Below are 13,914 nucleotides of genomic sequence, written 5' to 3'. Positions count from 1 at the left end.
AAATGGGAAATAATGGCATTTTCAGACCAACCAAAGTAGACAATTCTTTGCTATCTGACCTGCACATTAAAATAAAACTAAAACCCTATCATACTAGCATGGAATAACAAGTCTAAATCTGTATGTACCTAATAACATAGCTTCAATGTATATAAAACAAAAGTTGATAAAATTGAAGGAGACATAGAGAAACCCTTGATCACAGGGGAATCTTTAATAGATCTCTTTTAGTAGCTGGTAGAACAAGTGGACAAAAGCTCAGTTAAAGATAGAGAAGATCTGAACAACAAAAATAAACAAATTTGATATAATTAACACATATAAGGGGTGCCTGGGCTGCTCAGTTGGTTAAGCATCTAATTCTTGGTTTCAGCTCAGGTCATGACCTCAGGGTCCTCAAGCTCAGTGCTTAGCATGAAGTCTGCTCCATGCTCCCTCTCCCTTTGCTCTTTCCCCCCTGCTCCTACTCTCTTACTCTGTCGCTCTCTCTGTCTCAAGTAAATAAATAAATAAAAATCTTTAAAAAATTAACACATATAAAACACTATATCTGAGAAGGGCAGAATTCAAATTTTTTTCAAGTACATAGAGATTATTTTCTAAACTTCATCATATGCTGGTTCATAAAGCAAGTCTCAACAAAATCTAAATGTCTGAAATACTTTACTATGTCTGAAATAATTCACTTTGACTATAGAAGAAGTAAGGTTGGAAAAAAAACCCACTAAAACAATCCCATATTTAAGCAATATACTTCTAAATAATATATGAATCAAAGAAAAAAATTGCAAGAGAAATTAGAAAATGTTTTAAATTGAATGATAAAGAATAACCTATCAAAAGTTGTAATATCCAGCTAAAACACTGCACAGAGAAACACTACGGCTTTAGAGATGTGTAAAATTATATAGCACACTGCCAAAGAAAATGTAATGGCATAAGCTTCCATCTCATGAAGCCAGAAGAAAGGGTAGCATATCAAACCCAAAGGAAGAAGATGAAAGAAAAAAATAAATAGCTGAGATGAAACAGGAAATAAATGTACAAAAAAGCCAACAGAGGCCAAAAAGAGTCTTTGAATAGATTAGTACAATTTGGAAATTTCTAACAACATTATTAATGAAAATAAAAGGAAGTTAAGTTTCAATCTTTGAAATGAAAAAGGAGGCATCATCACAGATCCTGTAGACATTCAAAACTAATGAGCATTAACATCAATGACTAAAGGAGAAGACAAATAATGTGGAGCAACCAGAACTCTAGATAGAAGAGTAAATTGGTATATCCACTGAAAACTGTTTTAAAGCCAAACACGTGTAAAATCCCATGACCCAACAATACCACTCCTAGCTAGGTACATATCTGAAGAAATATATACATGTGTTCACCAAAAAAAAATTGTATAAGAATGTTCATAGCAGTACTGTTTATAATAAGATACTGAAGACAGCCACTGTTTGCATCTCCCCTTAAATTCTTATGTTGAAACCCTAATCCTTAGTAGTATTTGGAGATGGGGCCTCTGAGAAAGTAATGAAGGTTAAATGAAGTCATATGTTTGTGGCCCTGTTCTTAAAGGGTTAACATATTTATAAGAGACACCAGAGAGCTTGTTCTCTCTGTCTCTGCATGTAAAAAATTGAGGAAAAGTCACATCAGGACACAGCCAGAAGGCAGCTGTGTACAAGCCAGAGAGTCCCCCCTGAAAACTGAATTGGCTGGCGGCTTGATCTGAGACCTCTAGAATTTTGAGAAAATAAATTTGTTTTTTATTTTTTATTTTTTAATTATTTATTTATTTGACAGGGAGAAAGAGAGAGAGAGAGATCACAACTAGGCAGAGAGGCAGGCAGAGGGGGAGGGGGCCTGCCCCCTGCTGAGCAAAGAGCCCAATGCAGGGCTCAATCCCAGGACCCTGAGATCATGACCTGAGCTGAAGGCAGAGGCTTAACCCACTGAGCCACCCAGGTGCCCCAAACTTCTGTTTTTTAAAGCCACCTAGTTTCGGGTATTTTGTTATGGCAGCCTGGTCTAAGAAACCAAAAGTCCATTAACAATATAATGGATAATTTGTAGTATATGCATCCACTGCAAAACCAGTGATAGAATCAACTATAATTACACTTAATAATATGAATGAATCTCACAGGCTTAATAGTAAGTGAAAGAATTCAGAACTCAACCTTTTCATGATTCCACTTATATATAGTTCACATAGAGGCCAAATAAATCTATGCTGTTAGAAGTCTATTTTCTTGATCTGAATTTCTTGACAGGAATCCTTGTTAGAATGTGTTTGGTTCTGCAACTTAACTGTTTTCACATTTTTCTGTATGTGTGCTCTGTTTCAATAAGGAGTTAAAAGAAATAAAGGGATGGGATGCCTGGGTGGGTCAATGGGTTAAACCTCTGTCTTCAGCTCAGGTCATGATCTCAGGGTCTTGGGATCGAGCCCTGCATTGGGCTCTCTGATCAGTGGGGAGCCTGCTTCCCCTCTCTCTCTGCCTGCCTCTCTGCCTACTTGTGATCTCTGTCAAGTAAGTAAATAAATAAATCTTGAAAAAAAAAATGAATGGGTGTTGAGCCTAGCTCTGGAGACTATCACAAGAGAGAGACAGCTGGAAGCCACTGGCACTGGAGAAGATATTTTGAAGGCAAAAGAAAAGGTCCAAGGGGTGAGATTCCTGAGAGCTGGTGCTTGCCGGATGAAAGACCCTTGGAGAACCCCAATTTGCAAATATTTCCATTCCACATTATTTTCCCCATGAAATGCAATAGTGTTTCTGAAATATTGAAGAGGCAACTTCAATAAACATAAGACTATAATGTTTACAAAAATAAGACTGAGTCATAAAACCACTAATACACACTGTCACTAAAATGTACTTCAACATCACATTTTTCCTATTTCTACACAGAGTTATTGATAGATGGGTGTCTTATAGATCTAGACACCATCAATTTTATCACTTTTTAAATCATAAAAGTTCTATTTTCTAACCATTCCTTTGACACCTCCCTTACTTTCTTTTTACTTCTAATATCTGGATGACCGAATGGAATCCCTTTTGGTGCTTTCTTTTTCCTCACACACAAATAAAAATGAGAACAGTGACTATACAAAAGTGACAATAGGTATTTTTTGATTGTATGAGATCTGCTCACTAGATATATCACATGAGCTTCGTTGATTCCTACATACTATGAGACTCTAGAATGAGTTACACATGTCAGAATGGGAGTGTTTAATGAAGGATTGGGGACTGTGGTAATCTTGGGAGACTCCTTCATTTTGCCTCCTTGTCCGATGTTTCTGCTCAATGCCATCAGCAATATGTCCTTCTATGACTAAGTGACTTTGCTGCTTACTTCATCTTTGGCCTCTCAGAGAGCAGTCCCTTGGAGATTTTCTCTGGTATTAGTGATTTGCACTTCTAAGAAAATCAAGAAATCATGCAATTATTATTTTTTTTCTTTTCAAAAATTTTTCAATTCTAGTTAGTTAACATGTAGTGTATTGTTAATTTCAGGAGTAGAATTTAGTGATTCATCACTTACATATAACACCCAGAGCTTCACACAAGTGCCCACTTCCCTCTCTCAACCCTCAGTTTGTTCTCTATCATTAAGAGTCTTTTATGGTTTGCTTCCCTTCTACTTTTTTCCCCCTTCCTCTCTGTTCATCTGTTTTGTTTCTTAAATTCCACATATGAGTGAAATCATATGGTATTTCTCTTTCTCTGACTGACTTATTTCACATAGCATCATAGACTCAAGCTCCATTCACGTCACTGAAAATGGCAAGGAAGAAATCATGCAATTATTATGTGGAATGGAAAACTCAGCAGAAAATAGCCTGAGGGAAAAGGTTACAGTTTGCAAGGTTCTAAGCGGAACTGAGGAGGTGTCCTGTAAAGGCCAGGGGGTGAGTGGCACCAAGAACCGGGTCCTGATGGCTCTGCTATTTTACAGGCTGGATGCCCACAGGTTGAGTGGAGGTGCTTCTCTGAGTCTCCCCTTCCTTACCTGTAAAGTGGAAATCGTATGAGCAGCTGATGGGAAGTGTGGAGGCCATTAAAACTAATACTGTACCTAGCACACAGTAGATGCTATGCAAATACATGATGGCTATTATTATCAAAAGCATAGTCTCTTTTTTTAAAATGATAAACAAGGTTTATTTAAGGGTCCAATGAGAAAGATCTCAATTCTCACCCCCATCATCAAATGCTCTTCTTCATCCACAGAATTAGGGTTTGGCTACAACAATTATTTCAATTCACAATTCAGCTCAGACAAGGCTGAGAAATAGTCTGTTTTCTAAATATACTTATCTTCTTGTGACAATTTTCTCTGATCCCAGTATACTGCATTTCCTTGGGACAATAACAGAACTCCCCCCATTCTGGCCTTAATTAAAAAAAAATTTTTTATTAATATTATTTGCCCCAGGGGTACAGGTCTGTGAATCATTAGGCTTACACATTTCATAGAACTCACCATAGCACAAACCCTTCCCAATGTCCATAATCCAACCACCCTATCCCTACTCCCTTACTCCCCAGCAACCCTCAGTTTGTTTCCTGAGATTAGGGTCTCTTATGGTTTGTCTCCCTTCCTGGTCCCATCTAGTTTCATTTTTTCCCTCCCTACCCCCACCTCCGACCCCCCGCCCTGCCTCTCAAATTCCTCATATCAGAGAGATCATATGATAATTGTCTTTCTCTGATTAACTTATTTTGCTCAGCATAATATTCTCTAGTTCCATTGACGTCACTGCAAATGGCAAGATTTTGTTTCTTTTGATGGCTGCATAATATTCCATTGTAGATATATACCACATCTTCTTTATCCATTCATCTGATGATGGGCGCTAGGTTATTTCCATAGTTTGGCTATTGTGAACATTGCTGCTATAAACTTTTGGGTGCATGTGCCCCTTCGGATCACTACATTTGTATCTTTGAGGTAAATACCCAGTAGTGCGATTAAAAGCACAGTATCTTAGCACTTACCCCCACCCTACTCAATGACCATATCTTTCAAGAGAGCCCAGTAAGAAGGCCCAGTTTCCTCAGAGGACTCAAAAACATGCTGCTTTTGATCTGAAACCATCAAGAGTGGGATTCAACCCAGATATACTACTGATCCAAGTGAAGTGGCTAATAATGACACATGGGGAAGTTGGGAAAATTCCTTTGACCATAATATATTCCACATGATTTAAGCTCTCATTCTGGAACTTTAAGCACAGGGGAATTGTCAAAATGCAAATAACAACATTGCATCTGTGGTAAGCAGACTTCTAAGGTGACCCCAAGATACCCATATCTGGGAGGGGGAGGAATCCCCTTCCCTTGAGTGTGGGTGGGATGCCACCCTCAAGGTTAGGTTACATTTCCTGGCAATGTAAGGGTTTTGTAGAGGTAATTAGTTGACTTATCAATTGACCTGAAAGGGAGAGTACTCTGGTGGGCCCAAACTAATCAGGCGACCACTTTAAAAAAGAGTTCGGTGGTCAGAGAGGCAGGAAGTCATAGACAGGAGAGAGAAGTAAAGAGGAGAGGGAGGAGGGAGGAAGGCAGAAAAGGGTAGAGGGAGAAGAGAGAAGAGACAGATCCTCTTGCTAGTCTTGAAGAAGTAACCTGACATGTTGTAAAGAGGGCCATGCGACAAACGCCTAGGTCTTTAGAGCCTTTTCTATTTGCCACGAACTTCCCCTACCAAGAGCTATCAAGCAAGCTGGAACTTAGCTGCAAAGAACTGAATTCTTTTCTTTTCTTTTTTTTTTTGAGGTTTTATATATTTATTTTAGAGAGGTGGGGGAGGGGCAGAGAGATTCTCAAGCAAGCAGACTCCTTGCTGAGCAGAGATGGACAAAGTGCTCTATCCCACAATGAGATCACGACCGTGAGCCTAAATCAACAGTCACCCAGGTGCCTTCACAAAGTACTGAATTCGGACAATAGCTCCAGGAGGTGTTCAGAAGTAGATTTCTCCCTAGTTGGGCCTCCAGTTGAAGACAGCTCCTGACAACTGGATTTCAGGCTTGAGGGGCTCTGGGCCGAGGACCCAGCTAATAGGTACATACTTCTGATCCACGGAAACTTCCGGACAACAAATTTATAGCTGTTAAACCTGTGGTACTTTGTTATGCAGCAACAGAAAATGGATATAGCATCCTTCAGCCAGAGGACATTCGGAAAGGAATTGTGTCTATTTGTTTCTTGTTCCCATCCTGGGACAGTGTCTAGGACACACCTGTTTGTTCTTGAGCACACTGTGCTAAGGGGACCATGCATGAACAAACACCTTCAGTCACAAGGAAAGCAGAGACCGCCTTGGCCCAGGGCTGGGAGCGTGTGCACACCCAGGACAGGGCAGGAAGATGGGGTGCAGCTTGCCAGAGACCCATCCTGGACAGGACATGGCAGGGCCCGATCTTCACCCTGTCCACCCACTTCACACTGTCCAACAGTTTCTTAGTCTCAAGAAGCCTGAAGCATGAATGGATATTAACACACGTGGCCAAAAAAGTCCCTTTAGCTCAATTCCACTTTGGCACTTCTTTAAGATGTCTAGAAAACTGGGGGAAACTGGTAGACAGGTGGAGGTGTGCTGCTTTCTCTAGGAACCCTTTCCTCTTATAACCCTCACTTCCTGGGGCCTGGCATGTCCTTGCTCTCAGGGACACTTCTCCACCTTCTCTCCTTCTTCAAGACACGCAGCCTCTTGGGAACCTGCATGAGCAGGCTTGCTGTTCATATGTTCCCTGCTGCTGTTGTCCCAACTTCTGGTCACTGCCACTTGGTCCTGAAGACCTTGATCCGCAGCACAGGGACCACCTCCGCCCCACCCTCCCACCCCTGCCCCAGGAATGCTTAAGCCTTGTCTTCAGGTCACTTTCAGGTCACCTTATGCATTGCATCGCAAACCACCCATGTCATTCGGGTTCTCTCTCACAGCCTCGCAGCTGTCTCCTCTCTGGCCTGTGAGCCCTGGGGGGCAGGCTCTTTGGGGAGCCCTGGGACACTGAGGGGTTGAACACGCACTGGATTGACCCTGGAGGTGCGGTCCCAGCAGCCCCAGGCCCCCCTGTGCTGGGCGGAGAAGGAGCAGACTGACCTAGAGAAAGCATGACCTTCAGATCCTGAGAGAACCAGTGAAAAGTCACTGAAGGCCAGGTGAGGGCGCCCTGCCCAGAGGTGGGGGGGCAACCTCCATAGCTTTTAGAAGCCCCTTTGGTAAGATTACATTCTCATCTTCCAGAGCCTCCAAAAGATAGATTTCTTCCTTTTTTGGTCCTGTTCACGTCATGAATCCAACGTAAACAGTGCCATCTACCCCAGTTATTAAAAGCTTTCCAACATTCTCAGCAACCTGAGGCCTTACATAAAACAGGGAAAGCACCTGACATTTCAGGGGGTGAGAATGCTACCTGATAAGGTTTTTTTTTTTTTTTTTTTTTTTAAGATTTCATTTATTTGACAGACAGAGATCACAAGTAGGCAGAGAGGCAGGCAGAGAGAGAGTGGGGGGAAGCAGGCTCCCTGCTGAGCAGAGAGCCCGATCCTGGGCTCAATCCCAGGACCCTGAGATCATGACCTGAGCTGAAGGCAGAGGCTTTAACCACTGAGCCACCCAGGTGCCCCCTGATAAGGTGTTTTTTTAATGCAATTTAGATAACGTCCTTGCCCAGATTCTTGTTCTTACCTTCTTGTCTTCCTATATGCCACCATATTCATTTGCTGGAAAATACGTCAGAGGCTGGGTCACTAACGTTGCTGCTAGGCCAGGCAGAGGATGTTTTGGACACCAGCACGTGTGTTAGACATCTCATTGTGCCCAATAACTTCAATAGTGATTCGTTCCATGAATTGCTCATCTACCTCAAATGGGGCACACCCTGAAAGCATGCTTGATAAGCAGAACCTGGCTCGTGTCAGATCCCAAGCAGCTTTGCCCTCCTGGGCGGGGGGGGGAGGCTGCTTTCTACCTCTTTGTGGGGCATTCCTGGACTCTGACCCCAGAAAAGGAGGCTTAGGGGTGTAAATTCAGCAGCTACAGCCAGAAGTCATCTTTCCTCTAGAAGGAATCTTGCACATCTAGAAAATGCAAAAGGAATCACATATCTCTGGAAGTAACCTTTCGGGGTCTGAGAATCAATGCCATCTTAAATGGGGCATCTTCTCTTCATCCAAATTTCTTCTGGGCAATGTGTCATTTTCTTAATCTCACTGTAGCCCACATAGTTAGTCACACTTGGAAGGTAACTGAATCATGATAAAATTTAGTATGTGGCTAGGGGGGTGGAAGCCAAGGCTTAGTGGCTTGATTCAGTTGGCTTCCGGAAAGTTAAGATTGTCATGCAGTTGACAGCATTCCTAGGACCGTCAGTTGGATGTGACCGCCCCAGGAAGATGACCCAGCTATGATAAATGCCAGTGCTTTCCAGCCTCTGGAGAATGAAAAATGGCTCTGCACTATTCTAACATCTCCAGCCAGACCCAACTTGGGATGTCCACGATTAAGGTGTTTTTTGCACAAGCAGTGTGACTGGGAACATGGTACAAAGTTCCTATTTCTAGCTTTGACAAAATGGTCATTCAGTTTCCTCACACAATAACTTCACTTAAGAACAGGAGACAGACATTCAAACGTGGGAATTTGCACTGTGAATAGAAAAAAACCCACAGGATGTGAGCACCTGCAGAGAAGAAAATGGTGGGTGAACTCCATTGAGGGAGGCTGGTGGTATTATGGGTGAGGAGCGATTAGTCACTCATTCTGCCTTTTCCAAGCAACGTTCCTGATTCATACACGATAATGGGATCAATTAACTTGAGCTTTGTAACAGATGGTTACCACACAGTTTAAAATAAGATGTCATTTTGCTCATCACCCACGAAGAAAACAAAACGTGACAAGTCTCTAGGAGCAAGACGAGCACATCATGCCCTGAACGTGACCCTGTGATTCCTTTTAACATCACTTCCCTTATGGAGTGATTCCACACACCCAAGGTCATTGATCCCTCTTCTCTGGGTCTTGCCTGTGCTTTTGCAAGTCCCTCCCACGGGACTACAGTGTGTTGCTCTAGGTCTGTCTCCCTAGCGTTTCTGTCCAGCTCCAGACCCACCGCCCCACCCCCACCATCCACCTGGTATTCAACACAGAGCAGAGCTGTGCTGGGGGCGAGATGGGAGCTTCTGCTATGATAGCTCACGTCCTCCCCGGGGATTTCTTATCACACTGTTAACTCTCGAATCCATATCCTTAACCCGGGCCTCTCCTGACCTCCAGACTCTCATGTACAACTGTACAGCAGTGTCACAAGTCTCACCAGGATCTCTGACCTAGCCTGCCCCTCCTGGCCCATCCATCGCCCCCCCCAAGCCTGCTCCTCCCTGCAGGGGTCTGCATCTCCCAATGGTACTGTCATCTACCCACTAAGGGTGGGCAACATTCTTGGGCTCATGCTTGCCTCAGCCTTTCTGCCATGGTCCCCATCCAGTCCATCAGCAGGTCCCATGGGTCCACCTTCAACACAGATCCTGCTTCAATATCTAGCTTCTTCTCGTGACTTCCACTGCTACCCCCAGGACGCTGGCTACCCCCTCCCCTGAGCTAAAGCAGCTACCGCCTCCTTGCTCTTCCTGCTTCTTCTCTTGCCCCCTTAGATTCCATCCTCAACAGAGCACCAGAATGCATCAGATGGGAATCCAAACATGTCACTCACCTGCTCGAAATCCTGTAGGTCGGACTGCACATCCGACCTACAGTTAAGCCCAAGGTCTCAAGTGGCTCCCTGGGCCCCTGGCCACCATTCTTCTGCCTTCCTTTCCAACTCCTCCAGCACACCTTCCAACTGCTCTCATGCCTGGCTTTCCTTATGTAGTGCACAAGACTGAGGCCAAGCCCCTTCTGCCGAGAACACCAGAGCTGGATGTCTCCATCTCTCCCTCCTCCCTGCCCTCCAGAGACCTGCCTTACTCTCCTTCCTGTCTCCTCGTATCCTTGTACCCCGTACTTTGCTTCCTACCCCTTCCACAACGGTCCTCACCACCTCAGTTCACGTTTATGGTCTACCTTTTATTGTCATTCTTCCCCACTAGAATTTTAATCTCTGCGAACGCAGGAATTTCACCTGCGTGGTTTAGAGTCATGACCCCAGCACCTGCAATGGGCTGTTTCGTGAGAGCACAGGGTTGTGTTGGGTGAACTGGTCGTGGCTTGGCAGCTCTCACACATCTTCGACTCAAAATGTAAGAAAGTGAGACTCACAAAGGTCAAGTAACTTGGCCAAGTTCTTCCAGCTGACCAGAACTTGGCCAGGTTGGGCTGAGTCAGAAGCCTGGGGAACATCTGCACATCTTAACCTTTCCCCTGGCCAATCTGCTTCAAGCTACCACCCTTCCATGGAGCCGAGACTCAACACCACAAGCCAAGGGGTTCCCTAAATATTTTCTGACTATACTTCAATTTCTCAGGTATGCAGTCACTACTATATTACACAGACATGCCTCTGCCCTTTGGGTTCACAGCCTCGCTGAAGCACCACACACCATCTTGCCCACAGTGGCAGGCTTCTGGACGAGGCACGGGTCATTACTCCTCAGGCCTAGAACCCATGATCTCAGAGTCTTCTTACATGTAAATGAAGCAAGATAACCCGATGGGGAAATTTATGGTTTCTTGTATTTTCCATGGCAGGTAATCATTAAAGAATGAAAGACATTTTTCCTTCATCTCTCAAGAGGTCAGTGCTTGTATGCACTGAAGCCCTGTCCTTTTGTGGCCTGTGAGACTGTCATGGTGTGGGAGGGGAGTTTAAATCCCCTGCAGGGATTTAAAGCCCAGGAGAATGGCATTGTGGGTTCTGTGGGAGGGGAAGACTGGCACCCACTCAACATGGGGGCTCCTCAGATAGATGGGCTGTCCCATGTCTTACCAGGCACTGAGAGAGTAGAGCTAAGCCCCTGTGGTGGACCCGGGGCGAAACTAAATGAATGAAGGTCAATTTATTCCAAATTTTCTGGACCACACAAATCCCAGTTCCTGTAGAGTCCCAGAGGCTGGGAGAGCCCCCCCGACTCACCTGCCACTCTGTGACAGAGACGATATTTCCTTCCCAAGACAGCTAGAATTATGCCTCGAACAAGTGGATTTTTTTGGGCATCTATGTCACTCTCCCACATATATAGTATATGCGCACACATGTATATCAGCAGCTTATCCACAACTATCCTGAGCAGTAAGTTACTACAAGGAGGAATTTACACGTTACTCCTGGCAACACTGAGGGGCTTTCTCAAATCGCTGTTTCATGGCCGAGCTCCCTCTTCCCCATGGACATTAACAGTGGCGCCTGATGGTAGCAACAGGAGCACAGCCTGGGTGGGAGAGAATAAGTCTGCCTCGCAGTGGGCCATATTCCTCCTCCAGTTGGGGTGGGGAACCATCTGGGGCTCACCTGACACGAGCCAGGGTCCTCACCAGAATCCGGGCACAGAAAGGGACTGATGAATCATCTAGTCTACAACCCTGCTTGGGAGTTGAGGAAAGAAGTCAAGAGAAGTCATGTGCATGGCAGGCCGGGGTCAGCTCTATGCTGAGGAAATGAACACATTTATTCTTTCTGCCTACATTGTTTTTCAGTTCCTTGTTTCCCTGTGCTAGGCAGAGCCCTGGCGCGCAGGCTCTTGCTGCTCCAGGAGCATGCTCCCAAAGCGGGGGAGGAGGGCAGCCGGCCAGCCTTCCCAAGGCTTCCTGAAGCATGGATAGGGTGTCTTCCCAGCGCTGGGTGGGGATCCTTGCTGCCCGTTCTCTCCGTCCTCTTGGCACGTGACAGAAACAGTGTTGGTGAAGTTAGCATCCTCACTCAGTAAGTTTGGGTTCTTTTTTTAAATTTTATTTTATATTATTTATTTATTTGACAGAGATCACAAGCAGGCAAAGAGACAGGCAGAGAGGGAGGAGGAAGCAGGCTCCCCACTGAGCAGAGAGCCGATGTGGGGCTTGATCCCAGGACTCTGGGATCATGACCTGAGCCGAAGGCAGAGTCTTTAACCCACTGAGCCACCCAGGCGCCCCTAAGTTTGGGTTCTTAAAAGCTTTCCAAGCCTGGATGGTTGGAGTGGAATAGTACCCTCTTTTTAGATACTAATCCAGAAGGTAAGATGTATATGATAAAAATGAGTATGTAATTATGGAAGAAATAATAGAAAAGACATTACAAAGAAGTATAGGGTTTTGCTAAGCATAGCAGGGACCAAAGGAGGGGGTTATCATCGTGCCAGGGCGGGGGGCACTGCACCCTCTGCCAGGACTCAACCTTCAAAGGAAACGGCCACAGTTATGGGTGCTACCAGCCATTGTCAGGACCTAAGGTTACAAAGTCCGAGCTGGGTAGCATTAGAGAGACATTAGCTCATGTCTTATGAGCTTTTCTTTCTTAACTTATACCAATTTCCCCCTTCTCTATGAAGAGTGAATCCTTTGTTAAAAATCTCATCTTGGGCACCTGGGTGGCTCAGTGGGTTAAGCAACTAACTTCAGGTCAGGTTGTGATCTTGGACTCCTGAGATGGAGTTCAGCTTCCAGCTCTCTGCTCAGCAGGTAGTCTGCTTCTTGCCTCTGAACCTCTCCCCTCTCATGCTCTCTCTCTCTCTCAAATAAATAAATAAATAAATAAATAAATAAAATCTTAAAAAAAAAATCTCTTATCTGAATTATTCATGTAGAAGCATCTTTAAAAAAGCCAGCCTCCCCATAGGGAGTGGTTTAGGATTATTGCTAATCCAGGTGAATTGTTTTGTGATTGTTGATCAGTTGGTGACCGTGAGCTGAGACAGAGCATGGCTGTGGGTGTTAGTCTTTGGGTTGCTTTTGACAGCTCTGAAACAGCGGAGGTAACAAGTCACCTACAGTCACAACATCAGATCCAATGAATTACTTGGACTGTAGACCCTGTTCTCAAAACCAAGAGTGCCATGGGCCAGTCTCCCCCGAGTCCTGTGGCTGGGATAGATCACCAGGCTGCGCAGCACAAATAAGGCCCCACACTACCACCCCTTCCTATGTCTACGTGAATTCTGTGCTTTCTTTCTTGGAGCAGGCAGATGAGGATGTTTCCTAGATTGTTCTACAAGAAATGGGAGGAGGCTGAGTATACACAGAAGCTTGGATCTGGGGAAAACACCCAAGAGTCCACTTCTGGATGCTTCCTATTTGTCCCACAGATCTCTGCTCCCCCTATTCTGCACCCACAGGGCGACCTGCACAGACCCCAGTAATGGGCTCTCAGCTCTCTGCCTTTCTGCTTGTGAGAGGCACTGGTCAGAGCCCGGATGGTGGAGGAACAAGGTGTCTGGAGGGTTTATATTTCCAGAATCTTTTCTCCGAGAAGCCACACCTTCTATAAGTAGCGTTCTCCATCAGCTACTCTCATCGTTTGCCTCTTTGCTACCAGGACTGGTAGGAAATGACTGGTCCATCTGCCAAGATCAAGATCATACCAATGACAGATCCTTCTCTTGAGTCTTCTGCAGCCTCCCAAAGGCTTGGGCATTTTCAACTGTGTCTTGGTAAAGAGCTGAGACCAGCCTGATTTCCTGACGGAGCACTGCTCGTGGCTGCAGGCTTGAACACACCCTCTCCGCCATGCTCAGTCAGAGGCTCCTCATCCTGTTCTCCTGGGAGGGGCCACACAGGAGCACCTCGATATACCAGGCCTTTGAAATGGAGGCTTCAACCCACAGCAGCCGGGAAGAGCTGCTGACCATGGAGTCAGAATCAGAAAGCCTTGCTCCCCAGCCCAGCTGGGCGAGGACACACTCCACGTGCAAGGACAACACTCAGTGGCAGGTGGGGCCCCATGGGAGAGGATGCTGGGCCTGAGAAGGGCATCGAGTC

At 45.2% G+C, this 13,914-nt stretch overlaps 1 protein-coding gene across 1 annotated transcript in view; it reads right to left on the bottom strand.

Moving 5' to 3' along the window:
* The window catches only part of LOC111152541 (OTU deubiquitinase 7A), a 358,579-nt gene that overhangs the window by 66,969 nt on the left and 277,696 nt on the right, over positions 1–13,914 (bottom strand). The gene's annotated exons all lie outside the window — the stretch shown is intronic.

The sequence above is a fragment of the Enhydra lutris genome, unplaced genomic scaffold, assembly GCF_002288905.1.
Source record: "Enhydra lutris kenyoni isolate GAN:26980312 unplaced genomic scaffold, ASM228890v2 scaffoldscaffold29, whole genome shotgun sequence".
NCBI lineage: Eukaryota > Metazoa > Chordata > Mammalia > Carnivora > Mustelidae > Enhydra > Enhydra lutris.
This window is presented reverse-complemented; position numbering and strand designations above follow the sequence as displayed.